Below are 15,778 nucleotides of genomic sequence, written 5' to 3' on the forward strand. Positions count from 1 at the left end.
ACGCTGCTGATTCATAGTAAAGTTTCAAGTCTGGCAGGGCAAATCCACCTCTTTCCTTTGCATCTGTTAGTATTTTAAATTTTATTCTGGGCTTCTTGTCCTGCCAGACAAATCTAGAAATATCTCTCTGCCACTTCTTAAAACAGTCCATTTTGTCCATAATTTGCAATTTAATGGCAATTAAATCACGGCCTGTTTTTAACCTGTGCCTGTTTGACCTTGGGGGGGAGGCAGGTCTGGAGAAGCGACAACATGACATTGTGTGCATGTGTGCAGGAACACAATGGACCGCAAGAACCCCCCAAAAAGAGTAAGAGAAAAGGAGAACATGTGCAGCTCCAAAGTTGTGTGAGGGAGCAGAGGGAGCAAGAAGGAAGAAAAACAGAAGTGATGGACAGAGTATCACATGTTTTCAGGGATGTCTCCTTGAAATAGTGAGCAGTAAGGTGTGGCATGAGGACCTAGAATCTTAGACAAAACTTGTGGATGGCCCAGGCCAAAACTAATCTGCAGCTTGACAAGCGGAAGGAAACAAAGCACAAATGGAAGTGTGGATAAAACTTCAGTCCATAATTACCACCACTGGAGGGCAGACAGGAACTATTGGCTAGATTTGTGAAAGTTACCCAATTCTTTTTTTAAAAAAACCAAACCTTCAGCTCTTCTCTATGACTGTTAAAGGTCTCTTCCAGACAACCTGTTTATTGAGCATTCATTCCAGTTTCTTATAGGGTGGTCCTGCTAAGCAATTTTCCAAAATAGTCCTCAAAAATATTAGTGAGAAATTGATTTCAAGATACTTTTCAAGAAAAAGTGACTAAAATGAGCCCTTGTTTACCTATATTCTAATATACCTCATTAGAGCATGACAAGGCTCTATAGGGAGCCATGCGTCCAACTTTATTGAAGAAGCTCCTCTATTAGAAGGCCCTGGTTTGTGTCTGACTTTTTTCACTTCCTCCTACTATAGTAGCTCTGTCTACTTTTCAACATGGCAAGATCTGAAGTTGGTTTGTGCAAAGATACACATGACAGACCCTTTTGGCTTCTTTGATTATATTTTAGTGTCCTGGCTGGGTCCAGACCTTGAAAGAATTTTATCCTGGGTATAGTTCTTGTGAGATAGGCATAGGTTCATTGGTTTTTATTCAAACATGTCAAGAGGATTCTGAAACCAAGGGTTGCAATGTGTTCTTACCTTGTAACTGGAATGCTCCTGTTCAGGGTTCCAACCAGCCAGCCCCAGAATATTGGGAATACCTCTCCCAATCGTGGGTCCACACATGTTGTTGTTGGACTACAACTCTCATCATCCCTGGTCACTGCTAGCTTAAGGATGATGGGAGTTGTAGTCCAACAACATCTGGGGAACGAAGGTTGAGAAAGGCTGGTGCAGACATATTGAGCTATGTGAATCAGTCATCTGTCTCAGTATAAGGCACTTTCTGATGCTTCAGTCAGCAATGACTAAATCCTATTGGCCATTAACTTCACAAACATGGTGGTATCCTCTTGGGGGCATCATCCATTTCTGTCACAGCAATCAAATGCAGACTTTGTGGCTGCAATATCCAGCAAGTTCTCTCTCTGTGTCGCCCCAACCATTTTGTCTTTGCTTAACAACTGTCAGCATTAAGAGTGCCAGCAAATTCCAGATTGGCTTGCTCTTTGTTGTCCAGATTGTACTGGAATATTAGGAGTTGTTAACAGTATGTGATGACGATGCAAAGAAATTGCTTAGAGTTTTCTGTTGTTGCTTTTCTTTTTCACTTTTCCTGCAAGGCAGGTGACTCTAGAGGAAGATTAGCAAATCTGATTTCCCAACTCAACTGTAGCCTTGCAGCTCCTTAAATACCAGCCTTGCTCAGTTCTGAGCAGCAGTCCTTGATTGCTGGAAGAGCCATGAAGACACTGGTGACTTTTGCCCTTGTGGGACTTCTAGCCCTTTGGCTACCTTTCACAGCTTGTCAGAAGACTCCAAAAGGTGAGGCATAAAACCAGCTGCTGCTTGGAAAGGGAATTAGATAGGGAAAACCCAGGAAAACCCACAGGAAGTAGTTAAAGCACTTCTTTCCATGTGGTCAGTTAATGGAAGGAGTTCTGAATCCGACATAATCAGCTGGAGCAGGAAACAGGAAAGCCAGGTGATGTTAGGAGGTAGGCAGCAATCCTATATCCATTGACTTGGGAGCAAGCCCCACTGAATCGTGTACCACTCAAAGATTGGTGGGGCCCACAACAATATTTTTGAAGTTTAAAGGAAGCCCCATTTCTTCTTGTTAGGTGTGCTTACAAAGCACCTTAAATTGGATAAGATTAGTCCACTGGTTGTATTTGAAAGCAGTCTTTGGTAGTTCAACAATACATCTTGTAGTTTGCTTATAGTTTTGTAAGTTGCCTTGAACAATGAGCTGGGGCACAAATGTTTAAATAATGCACCAAGATACAAAACCTACTGTGCTGATTCAGAAGACTTCCAATTATCTGCTTGTGTGATTACCTTGCATGGGGCTGTGCTCTGACCTTTTCCTGTTGCAGGCAAACCTGGAATCTGCCCGATAGATCGTTGCAGATGCACTGGCCCTCAACCAGATGAGTGCATAGATGACTATATTTGCCAAGGACGGGAAAAGTGTTGCTATTCCTGCTGCGCAATGCGCTGTGTGGATCCAAGATTTCCGAATGTGGAATGTAAGTGGGACTGTGGATTCCTGAGACTGTGGGTGTAATTCTGATGCCCCAATTTACCTCTTTCTCCCCTTCAAACACTCATCAGCACAGTCCCATGCCTCTATGTCCTTTGTTTCTGGGGAAACCCAGCCAGATGGGAGGGATATAAAATAATAATAATAAATAATAATAATAATTTGTTTCTGTGAATACAGTAGATCCAGTCCCTATATTCTCTCTTGCTCTCTCTGCTTCCTTTTCAAACTGTTGAGGCAGTTTGAGCATCACCGTCCCCTCACCATTCATCTGTTCGGCTGGGTAGGGGCAACTGCTATCTCCCATATAGCTTTGAAGAAGAGAAGACAGACAGACAGACAGACAGACAGACACACACACACACACACACCAGTTCCAAAACAGCCTTTTCAGGCCACTCACATTGGAAATTAATCTACACACCTTTGGAGATGGGTGGTTTAATAAATTATGTCTAACTCAAAGTGTGGGAAGAAAATAGGGATCCCCGTGGCCATTGTGTGTGTGTTGGGGGAGGTAATTAATAAAAGAATTCACTGGATGCCTGGATTCAAAACACTGGGCTTTGCACACTCTCCAGCAGGAGAGAGCCCTCTAAGGTAGAGTTTAAACACCCAAAAGGCAGCAGTATAATGTTTATAGACTGTCAGACCCTTCTATTCCATTTAGCTTGCTTGTAAACAGTGCTCCTTTCTTTCCACCCCTCTTGCAATAAACAGACCGCTTACAAAATATTCTAAAGGGCAGATTAATGCATTTATCCAAGCAACAGCAATGAGAACACAGGCAGAATACTATTGGGTAGAAAATGCAGGAAGATAGCTTCAAACACATGTTCTAAGCTTGGCACAAAGCTTAGATATGCCATCCATGATCAGTTGCATGGAATGGAGAGAGAGGGAACAAGAAGAGAAGCAGCTTTACTTCTTCCCACATGGAGAAGAGGGTGTGTGATCCAGCTGAGAATTCTAGGAAGAGAATTCTCTGATCTTAACCCCTTCACGCACTAACTAGCACTCATGGATAGTTATGTTTGACTGCAATCTCTTGCATATAGTACATGGCTTCCGAACTGTAGTTTACGGTTGCTGGAGTTGTGACTGTGTGTGTGTGTGTGTGTGTGTGTGTGTAAGTGTAAACAACATGTCCCAGGATTCTTTTAAGTAAGGTACATGCTTTAAATGTACTGTGTGTAAGCAGTCTTAGAGGAATCACTTCAGTTTCTATGTACAGTACATAGGGATTCAAGGGAGAGGACAGATACAGAGCATGGTGCCACTGATTTGGAATTCATTGCCAGATATTCTGGATTTAACCATCACTACAAACAATGATGACCTTTCATTGTGCGCTTGCAGATTAAATAGCCACCTGCAAAGGCGAGGTGTGTGACTAAGCCTATTGTTCAGGAATACTTGTTATTTGAATCAGGTTAGTGTTGATTGATTGATTCATGTTTACCTTATGTAACAGTTTCTGTCATTCCAAACCCATTCATGTCGACACTGTGCAAAATCTTTGCTCTGCACTTCATGTGCACCCCATAACAAACTTGCCCTTGTGCAAACTCCAGGCAGGACCAGCTCACCTATTTAACAACAAAACATCCTGAGTCTGAACAATCAGCCTTTTGCACTTTCTATTATAAATAAATATGTAAGTTAAACACACACACAGAGAGAGAGAGAGAGAGAGAGAGAGAGAGAGAGAGAGAGAGAGAGAAGGGTTGCTGCAAATATGTACACCAGGGATGGGGAGAGCCAGGTCTCTCTGTCTGACCTGTAGGACTCTCCCCAGCTAAAACCTCCTCCTCTGACAACAGTCTTTAATTACCACCACTGCAATGAGAGGGAAAAGCCACTGAACAGTTAATGTATCTCGGTCCAGAAATCAAAGTGGCTTTCCTGGACCATGCATTGAGTTTCTCTTTCCACCTTCCTCCTTGCTTCTGCAGTAACAAGTAATGACTGGTGATTCTACATAAGGAGCCAGTTTACATATTATAGCCATGTCTGTCTTCCACTTAGTGAGAGAGAAACGTACTCTGCAACAAAATTCACATTAGTGGCCAAGAAGGGCTCTTGGCAAACCAGATCTCCTGTGTTCTAACAACTGCTAGAAAGTAATGTTCCCAATGTTTTGATTTCTTTCCAGGATGTTTCCCCTTCATCCTAAGATGGCTGAAGACCACAGGTGTTGGCGGCTCATCATGCTTATGAAGACTGGGAGAGAAGCAAAATGCTTGAGTGGGAAATGGGCTTCTTTTTCATTATTTTTTCTATTTCCCTGCTAATAAACATTAAAAAAAGAAAGCTTGGTCACTTGTGATGATTGTCTCTTTTCTTTTTCTTGAATTGCACGTGCTGCTGCTGCTCATCCCTGTAGGTTTACAGTCTAAAGGAGAGGCAGTATGGGTTTAGAAGTTAAAGTGTCCGACTAGGAGTTGGGAAACCAGGTTTTGAATCCTCACCCAATAAGCTTCTTAGAAGCTTAGGTAGGATATAGATGGAATAATATGTAAACAACTGACTGAGCTCTTCTATCCCGGTCTATCACTGAGATTGTTTGGATGATGATGATGACGATGATGACGATGATGATAATATGGATGGAATAATAAGTAAACCACTGACTGAGCTCTTCTATCCCAGCCTGATCACTGAGAATGTTTGGATTCCACCTAAACATTAGGAAGAACTTCCTGACAGTAAGAGCTGTTCGACAGTGGAATTTGCTGCCAAGGAGTGTGGTGGAGTCTCCTTCTTTGGAGGTCTTTAAGCAGAGGCTTGACAACCATATGTCAGGAGTGCTCTGATGGTGTTTCCTGCTTGGCAGGGAGTTGGACTCGATGGCCCTGGTGGTCTCTTCCAACTCTATGATTCTATGGATAATAATAATAATAATAATAATAATAATAATAATAATAATTTTTTGCTTATACCCCGCCCATCTGGTTAGGTTTCCTCAGCCACTGAGGGAGGGCATTCCACAGGGCGGGCGCCACTACCAAGAAGGCCCTCTGCCTGGTTTCCTGTAACTTTGCTTCTTGCAATGAGGGAACCACCAGAAGGCCCTCATCACTAGAGCTCACTGTCTGGGCAGAACAATAGGGGTGGAGCCGCTCCTTCAGGTATACTGGGCTGAGGCCGTTGAGGACTTTAAAGGTCAACACCAACACTTTGAATTGTGCTTGAAAATGTACTGGGAGCCAATGCAGGTCTCTCAGGACCGGTGTGATATGGTCTTGGTGGTCACTCCCAGTAACCAGTCTAGCTGTTGCATTCTGGATTAGTTGTAGTTGCACCACATGTAAGCAGTGAAAAGACTATCCAGAGCATATGGTGACTTCTAGGTCAATGTACAGCTGGAGAAGCCTGTAAGGCATTTAGTATTTCCTTCTAGGGAGTGACTGGAGCAGACCGAGACCAGTTTCTGAGTTTCGGGCATTAATGTCGCACAGAGCAACAGGAGGAATTAGGAACATGTAGGGTTTTCTTGGAAGACAAACAGGAATAAGAGATCTGAAGGGTGGTGGTGATGTCTCAGTGCCCCAATGCAAAGGTAAATGTTGCTTTCTTCTCCAGAATTAGTGGTGGTGGTGGTGTGGACACACACTATTTTCTTTCTTTCTTTCTTTCTTTCTTTCTTTCTTTCTTTCTTTCTTTCTTTCTTTCTTTCTTTCTTTTCAAAGTAAGTTAGAAAGCAAACTGTTGAGGCAACGTTCTAAGGCTGCAGCAGGCAACAACACTGCTAAAGACAGTTAATCACTTAATTACAATTGCTAAGCAATCAGAAGATAATTAAATGAGGCATTTCCAGTATCTTCCCTGCTGAAGAGATTCACTCTACTCCAACAAAAACAGCTTGCAATGAGATGCAAAGTGAATGATGTGGGAATTAATGAGGAATAGAGGAGAGGAGAGCAGAGTAATTGACATTATATTCAGTTATGGGGGCTCATTACCATTGGCCAGCTGAGCAGCCCTACTCTGGACTTGGGCCTCCCAGAGCAGCAGAAAAAAATAGGAGAACCTTGTTGCTGCTGCTGGGGTTGGAGGAGCAGGAGGTTAACCTGCCTGGATACTTTACACAGGTGCATTTGTTTGAACACTTTACTCCAAGTCCACATTATTTAATCCACTCACCAAGTGTGCTGCCTTTGCAGGATAAAACACAATTGGCTGGATCAGGTATGTTTTACACGAAAGTAGCTCTCTTGAAAGAAACAGTGCTTCCTTCCTACTGAGAAAAAAATGTCGCATTGCACTCCCTCTTTCTGATTTTCTATTTTCCCTGCACAGCTGTTCCTGGCATGCTTGCCATCACTGGGCTGATATTTATCAATATACAGCAACCATAAAAGCAAAATGCAAAATGAATCAGGAAATAAAGCCATCGAAACATTTCACAGCAGCAGAAAGTTAAAATTCCTATAGACTGCATTTTAACACAAGGATATTCAAGGTTGGCAAAACGTGTGTGCGTTTGTGTGTGTGTTTTGCTTAGAGTTGGGGGAACCAAACATTTCCTGCTTCTTACATATTTGTGTCTTGCTTCTCTCTCCCCCCCCCCAGAGCTCAGGAGATGGTTGTCGTTGCGCCCCCCCCTATCTTCACAACAGCTCTGCAAGGTAGCAATTGACAGTTCAGTCCCCAAGGCTGTGAAATTGCAAGCAGCAATTCTTGTCGATAGGTTGTTCTGAGCGGGGGAAATACATTTGTGTGGTCGGGTCATCCAGTCCACTTACTGGTAGCCGTGGCCATCAGGGCTCTTTCAAGTCCTGACACTGCACATTGCTGCCAGGTAATAAAAGACAGACAGACAGACAGACAGAGAATAAGCAAGGCAGCAGGGAGAACTGCACTGTCTGAGCATAGTGATGGAGCCAACCTGATGTTCCTGATTCTATGCCACGCCAAGCTCCTCGCTGCCTTTCCCTTCCCCCTCTTGGTAAAGAGCAGCAACATCCCTGCAGAAACCTCTGACCTTATTTTACTGGAATGTCGCCTGGAATGTAGCTACTGCAGCTTCTTACAAATGTCAGAATCACATCCCTTGCCTCACTTGCTTTTCTGCTTTGGACCATCTACCTTTGGCATGCAACCTGCAGAGGGTTGTCCAAGGGGACTAAGTAAATAAACAGACCAGGACGTTTCCACATGCAAAATGTGGAGTTTGCGTCGTCCATAAACTGTAGGTGGGTGAGACCTGTGGAACACGAATGGTAGAGAAATGTGAGAGGTGACACACAATGGTTACCTGTCCCGTGGATGGATGAGCAGGGACAACGCTGGTTCCTTGCGATTTCACCTTGGCCTGCTGGTGGGTGGACTTGGGGATCTCCAAAGAGACTTGGCTGTGGATTTGGATGGGGAATGGAGTCCTTTCAGAACAGAGAGTCAGTTAGTTGCACTCCTCAAGAACTTCCAATTGGTCCACGTCCTGACAAGGCTCAGGCCTGAGCTTTGTTGTTGTTTAGTCGTTTAGTCACGTCTGACTCTTCGTGACCCCATGGACCAGAGCACGCCAGGCACTCCTGTCTTCCACTGCCTCCCGCAGTTTGGTCAAACTCATGCTGGTAGCTTCGAGAACACTCTCCAACCATCTCGTCCTCTGTCATCCCCTTCTCCTTGTGCCCTCCATCTTTCCCAACATCAGGGTCTTTTCCAGGGAGTCTTCTCTTCTCATGAGGTGGCCAAAGTATTGGAGTCTCAGCTTCAGGATCTGTCCTTCCAGTGAGCACTCAGGCCTGAGCAGTCATGTCTAATTCCAATAATATCCCTTAATGGGGAAAGCTTATTTGTGGTGAGGCAGTGGCTTGTGCTTTCCCACGAGGATCCTTTCCCACAAGGAAAACAACCACAAACATGATTTAGAAGCAATGGGATGGGGAGAAGAGGCCAAGGAGGTCTAGCCGACAAAAGAAAAGGCCTTGTTCCTAGAGCAATCCAGAGTCAGAGCAAAATGGAGGAAAGAGCAATGTGTAGTAGCCTCTTAAATGTCAGTCCCACGAGAACAAACAAACTGAGTATTAAGGTGTTCTCAATTATATAGAAGGCTGGGCTCTGATGCAGAGGATTATCTTGTGAAGAACAGGGCTTGGTAGGGTGGACATTCCATGACAAAGGACAGGTAATCTGTCATTACTTATAGGACTTAATTTTTCCCATGCAGCACAGTCTCAAAGGGTGTCTCTTAATCAATCAGAGCATGCTTTATTTAATAGGTATCAGTGTGTACACTGCAAGGATTAAGCTTGTGCTACACAGGGAATGGAAACAAATGTGTTTAATCAGGGTGGAATATACTTGCTGGGGGAAAATCCATGACTTGCAAGGGATAATTAAGGGCCACATTACAGGTGCTGGCTGCATTAGCTGTGTCACCAATCCTAGGGGGATAAATTAGACATGCACTAACTGTTGTGATCCAAGGGGAAGTCCATTTCTAGGTCACTGCAGGGAATTCCTTGCAAATAGCAGCCACCCTGGTGAAGAATTTTGGATGAAACTGCTTAACAAAACGATACTTGACTTGAGCTTCCTCTGATCTCAAGCACAGTCACCGGACACTGCTAATTGAAATCAGTGAAATTACACACATAGTCTTGGGTACAAGTACAATGAAATCTTACTGTATTTACTTACTGCATAGTCTTTCCATGGAGGCGCAGATTGCAGCTATAATAAAGGCGGCATTTTTTCATCTCCGCCAAGCTAAGCAATTGGCTCCTTACCTCTCTTGCCCTGACCTAGCCACTGTGAGCCACGTGACTGTTCACCTCCAGACTGGATTATTGTAATTCGCTCTACATGGGGCTGCCCTTGAGACTGACCCAGAAACTCCAGCGGGTGCAGAATGCTGCAGCGAGACTCCTTACAGGGTCCTCGCTGCGAGATCACATTCATCCGGTGCTATACCAGCTGCATGGGCTCCCGGTGGAGTACAGGATCAGGTTTAAGGTGCTGGTTTTAACCTTTAAAGCCCTATACGGCCTGGGACCCTCGTACCTATGGGACCACTCTCCTGGTATGTCCCACAGAGGACCTTACGGTCTTCCAATAAAGACATCTTGGAGATCCCAGGCCAAAGGGAGGTTAGGCTGGCCTCAACCAGAGCCAGGGCTTTTTCGGTTGTGGCTCCGATCTGGTGGAACACTCTGCCACAAGAGATTAGGGCCCTGCGGGGCTTGACATCTTTCCGCAGGGCCTGCAAGAAAGAGCTGATCCGCCAAGCCTTTGGCCAGGGCACAGCCCGACTCCCTCCTTTGGCAATCTTCACAGAACTCTACCCAATGGTTGCCATCAATTTGATTTGAAGTAATTTTTTTAATGAAATGATTTTAAAATGTTGTCGTATTTTATTGTTGTTAGCCACCCTAAGCCCGGCTTCGGCTGGGGAGGGCGGGATATAAATAAAAATTTATTATTATTATTATTGGGGTATGCACAGAGTTCCAGTTCAACTGAGCTGCTTGATTACACCTTTCAAAGGAACCAAGTTGCATGGAATGGCAGAAAAGGTTAATTACTGGCAACTTTTGACACATTGTAGACCAACCTTTCTTAACTTGGTGCTGTCCAGATATTTTGGACGACAATTCCCACCAGCTCCATTCATTGTGTTGGCTGGGGCTGATGGGAGTTGTCACTCCAAACATCTGGACAGCACCAAGTTGGGGAAGTTCATTGCAGATTATAATCTGTCAATTCCAATGTCTACTGTTGCAAGAGGTGACATAGATGGAAACTATATACAACCCAACAGAATTAGCAAGATGCACCAGCTAAGAATGAGGGCGTGAAAAGATGGCATAATCTCCTGACCCACCCCTACCAATATAAATACTGACTTAGCTCAGTCTTAGGCATTGATCTCTGGCTAACATCATGAAGACTTTAGGTGCCTTCCTCCTTCTGAGCATCCTAGTCCTTTCTTCACAGATGCCACCTGCATCTGGTACAGGAAGACCAAAAGGTAAGTCCCAATACAACCATATGCTATAAGGGGTATTTTTGCTTCTGATAAAGATGGGCATTTCCCCCCTGCCACCATTTCATCCTTTGAAATCAGATCAGTGCAGGGTTAGCCAACATGGTACCCTCTGAATGTTGGTGGGCTCCAACTCCCATAGGCCAGCATAGCCAATGAACAGAGAGCAAGATAGTTGGAATCTAACAATGTCTGGAGGATATCATACTAGCAACATTGATCTTAAGGGATGCTTGCACCGTTGGTGACCCACTAAGCCAAACATCCATTCAACTATGGGCTGGTCCATGGTAGAGCCTGGTGTGGTTCTGGCAGGTGAGAGGGTGGGGACTAGTGGTTATGGAGAGGGGGCAGCCTGAGACTTTGGCAGGTCCTGGAGCGGGAGTGGGGTGAGTCTAACTGGTGCCAGAGTAGAAAGATTAAAAAACAAACAAACCACATGCCGTCTCCGTTTCAATTACTTTGCGTGTTCAATAGCATATCTGATACTGAAGTCAAGGGCAGAATAACGGATGAGCAGGCAAACACTTGACAAATAGCAATTCTAGCTATGCTGAGGAGCATGCTTTTAATACTGGCAATGTTTCAAGATAGCCGTCCTGCAGTCTTCTGTAGCTCGTCTTATCTAATAAACTCCTCCTGCTTTTTTCAGAGCAGGGGAACCAGTTTCCATAAAGACTGCTGAGGAATTCTCCCCTGTTCTTTCAATCTGGAATCAGACTTAACCTATGGAACTTTTCTTCTGAAAGGATAAGTCTATAAATGGATGCTAGTCACATTGGCTATGTTCTGCCTCCATGGCTGGAGGCAATAATACTTCTGAATACCAGTTGCTGGAAACTACAGGAGGGGAGAGAGCCCTCATGCTTGGGTCATGTCTGGGGGTTTCCCACAGGCAATCTGGTTGGCCACTGTGAGAACAGGATTCTGGACTAGATGGGTCATTGGCCTGATCCAGCAGACTCATCTTATGTCCTTAAGAGTAATTATCTGGCAAGTTCAAGAAGCATAACAATTCTTCCCTTTTCTTTCATTCCACGTTTGCTCTTTCTGTTGCAGAGAAACCAGGGCAGTGCCCAGTGGTTACTGTAAGATGTCGGATGATGAATCCCCCCAACCATTGCAATAATGACTTTGACTGTACAGGGTCCATGAAGTGTTGCCAAGGGATATGTGGAAAAGACTGCATCGACCCAGTATTTGGTACTGTATGCAACAAGATAATTGTATTGTGTTGATTCAAGTTTTTTGCCAATGATTTTAGCATTTCCATTGTGGGTGGTAATATGGGTTATGATTCCTTTGAGGAGAACAAATCGGGAAATTGAAAGTTGTATTGCTTGCATCTCAGGAAGGATGGTGAAAATGTTCCAAGCGTGGATGGCTGGAGAAGAAGAGGCTTAGCATTCTGTTATGGCAGGGCTAGCCAACATGGTGCATTCCAGATTTATCCGACTACAAAACCCATCAGCCCTAGCTAGCATAGTCAATGGTTAGGGATGATGGAGGATGTAGTTCACAATGTTCAAAGGACACCACATTGGCTACATCTGTATTATGGGATGCAGATCCGGCTCGCCCATTAGGCAAGCTGAGGCTGCTGCCTCAGGCAGTAGAAGACCCCCAGGCAGCATCCCCGCAGCTACGCTGCCTGCCCCATCCCCTTCACCAGTGGTGGAGTGGTCTCACCCACAATTGGCATGATCTTGTTGGAAATTGGCACAAATGGTGGTGCTGCTTCTGCACCATTGGCAGATGCAGCAGGGCGCATATCAAAGCAGGTGGCAGCAGAAGGAGCAGACAGGTAGTTGTGGTGGCAGCAACATTGGCGTGGCATGGTGGCACTTTCCCCTTTCCTCAAGTGGCGAAACGGGAAGCACCATCCCTGATGGGATGCAGCAATGGTGGAGAAAGGTGGGATTCTTTTCCTTTTAAGTGAAGACAGCAATGCAGGAGGGCTCCCTACCCTCATTCACCAACTGCAGGGCACCTCTATGGATCAGAGTGACTTTTCTCCAAAACCACTCTATTTGTGCCCAGTGACATTTTTGCTACCTGGATCCAACAGTTGCTGGACATCGAGAGTGGAAGGGCACTCAGAATTATCCGTTGGGAATAACAGGCCTGTGTTAGTTATGTCCATTAATTCCAATAGGTCAACTCTGAGTGTGGCCAACATTGGAAGCAACCCATGATATGCAAAATCTGTGTTCCCATTCGGTGGAGGGATCCCACTGGAAGTGACATCAGGCATGATGGTGGCATCTTAACTCTCTTCTAACTGTAGTATAACTGTTGGTTTTGGTATGGGAGAATGTAATTCCAGGTGGAATAGATGGAGGGAGCATCCTGATATTGCCCTGGTCTCCTTTCTCTTATTCTTACAGGGCAATTCATTACAGAATCATAGAATTGTAGAGTTGGAAGGGACCCTGAGGGTGATCTAGTCCAATTATTATTCATGACTCATGCATATTACACTGCAGCTCTATATTGTTGCAGATCCAATCATCAATAATCATAACCTAATTATAAATCTAAATATAAATTGCTGAAGTATTGAGTTTAGGCTCTTGGTGCTTATTAGAGTCAGAGACTTTCGTCAGAGATATGTCATGTTACAGCAAGAGATGATATTATGTGTACTAGAGAAGCCAAGGTCAACAACTCCTCCTTCATATAGTTCAGACAGGGCATGAGAATTGTGTAACTTGCACTAATCCATGCAGAATGTGAGTCATTTATCACACTGCAACGATCTGTGATGGTAGGATTTAATCAAATAGATCTTCCTCTCCTCTTTCCTGTAGCATAAATTCTTGTTTCACTGATGGACACCCAGCAACTACAACTACAACTACAACTACAACTACAACTACAACTACAACTACAACTACAACTACAACTACAGCAACTACAGCAGCTACAGCAACTACAGCAACTACAACGCTGCAACAAAAACACCTGTTCCATCCATGGACATTATTCTGATTGGTAGTCACCAGCCAACTACTTACCTCATTTGCAGGAGGAAAATTTAGCTGAATGATTCATTGATTTGGACCTTTGGGTCTGTAAAGTATTTGAAGCCCTTGATTTGGAGAGGGAAATGATAATCTCTCTGTTTATGTCTTCAGATCCCAAAGAAAGGCCCATTCGTTACAAAGCTAACTCTTAAGATATCATTCTTCTGATTTACTGTAGACAAACTAATATCGGAGACAGAACTGAGCTGAAGCTGCTTTCCGCTTTTCATGTTGGCCTTTCATAATAACAGCTTCCCCCTTTTTTGCCTCTTATTGGAGTTGCTCTCAAAAGTCTCCTTCATTTTGGATTGCACAAGTCTTCACTGAAATTATGTGCGGACGTATTAGCATGCACTTCTGGTGCCTAATGTGATATGCCCTTTGGAGCAACATATTCAGCCATAGCCCCAGGAAGAAATAACTCTGTACCGTTCTATCTCTGTTTTGTGGTATTGGATGGCAGACTTGTGCGTACTTACAAACAGCCTCCACTGGCCTCCACCTAAAACAGTTACTCATGAGCAACAACAACCCACATAATAGAGTAAGGGGCACAGGGACCATACCTTATGGCAGTGCCAGATGCCAACTCAGTCTCCATGTCTACTCTAGCAACAATAGAACAGGACCTAATACTGTCTCCCACAGGGGTGCATCCCCCTGACCATTTTCCACTTTGATTTCTACCATCACCTGCCCAAAACATCCTTCTGTATTCAACATAGAATTGACAGGTCAGTCTCTACGCCTGAAAAATATATGGATACAAACCTGACCTCACAATGGCAATACCCACAAACCAGTAGCAGAACATTTCGGCCTCCCTAGACTCTCTGTAACTCACCTCAACGTACATATTTCACAACAAAGGGACTTCGAATGAATAAATACAATGTGAAACAACTGAGTTACAATTTGTCAAGAAGTTCATTGCCATCACTTGTGGGTCAAATGAAGAGAAAGGATTTTAATAAAGTACTTTATTATGGTCATAGACCAGAATATTTTAAAAAATCAAATTACCCATCAATGCCAAGATATCTGTGCCATCATGGCTTTCTTACAAATGGTTCCCTGCCCACTGTGTGTGTTGATAGGGTCATCTCAAAAACGATGAGTCAGTTATCATTAAACTGCAGCTGTAAAGGGTGTGCCTATTTAACATACATATGCATTCTAATTACTACTCTAATTGCATCTCATTACCATTCAGTTTTTGCTTTATACCTTTCTCCCTTAAATACCTGCCAACTAAGAATTCACTTCATGCATCCAATGAAGTAGCTTTAGTCCACAAAAGCTTGTGCTGCAATAAACCTTAATAAATCTATTTGTCTTTAAGATGCCTCAAGCCTCAGTGTTGCTCTAACAAGATTTGTTTGCCAAAGTCAGAAGCAATTACTTCTGAACCTGGAACTTGATATCTGCTAATCTTAGCTATTCAGTAATATTTGTTTTGTGGCAACCAGCCAAGTCAAATTGGATGCTCTGCTATTGGCCAAATGAATGCTCTTGTTTGAGATATGTGATTAACAAGAAAATGCAGCTCTGCAGGTGCATGACAACAGTGCAGAAGTCTTTGTGTTCAAAGTTTCCACTCAGACCAACATTTCAAAACCATATATGTCTGCCTGCCTGCCTGCCTGTCTAATATGACAGTTGCCAACATTTCATTATAGTCTAGCATTGGCAGGAAAGAACACAGATGAAGCTACACAAACAATGCCTGAAGTCAGAGGTGCAGAAATTTTACATGCAACAAGGGAGTAGTTAGAGATTATGGGAGCTTCATTAACAAAGACTCCGAAATTCCTGATTAAGTGAGCTGTAGTCCAAAAACACAGGATGTGGGTGGCGCTGTGGTCTAAACCACTGAGCCTCTTGGGCTTGCCCATCAGAAGGTTGGCAGTTCAAATCCCCATGACGGAGTGAGCTCCCGTGGCTCTGTCCCAGCTCCTGCCAACCTAGCAGCTCGAAAGCATGCCAGTGCAAGTAGATAAATAGGTACCACTGTGGCGGAAAGGTAAATGGCGTTTCGGTGCACTCTAATTTCC

The 15,778-nt window shown here is 44.1% G+C and overlaps 2 long non-coding RNA genes across 2 annotated transcripts; both read left to right on the forward strand.

Annotated features, from left to right (window-relative positions):
- The first annotated feature begins 1,827 nt into the window (after positions 1 to 1,827).
- LOC309534357 lies at positions 1,828 to 5,013 on the forward strand. Its single transcript, XR_014220612.1, has 3 exons — positions 1,828 to 1,984; positions 2,539 to 2,691; positions 4,861 to 5,013. It is a non-coding gene; the product is annotated as an uncharacterized lncRNA (long non-coding RNA).
- Positions 5,014 to 10,575: 5,562 nt separating this feature from the next.
- On the forward strand, positions 10,576 to 15,065 carry LOC309534807. Its single transcript, XR_014220863.1, has 3 exons — positions 10,576 to 10,683; positions 11,758 to 11,901; positions 13,509 to 15,065. It is a non-coding gene; the product is annotated as an uncharacterized lncRNA (long non-coding RNA).
- The last annotated feature ends 713 nt before the right edge of the window (positions 15,066 to 15,778 follow it).

This window comes from Podarcis vaucheri, assembly GCF_965113315.1.
Source record: "Podarcis vaucheri genome assembly, chromosome: 6".
In the NCBI taxonomy this organism is placed as follows: domain Eukaryota; kingdom Metazoa; phylum Chordata; class Lepidosauria; order Squamata; family Lacertidae; genus Podarcis; species Podarcis vaucheri.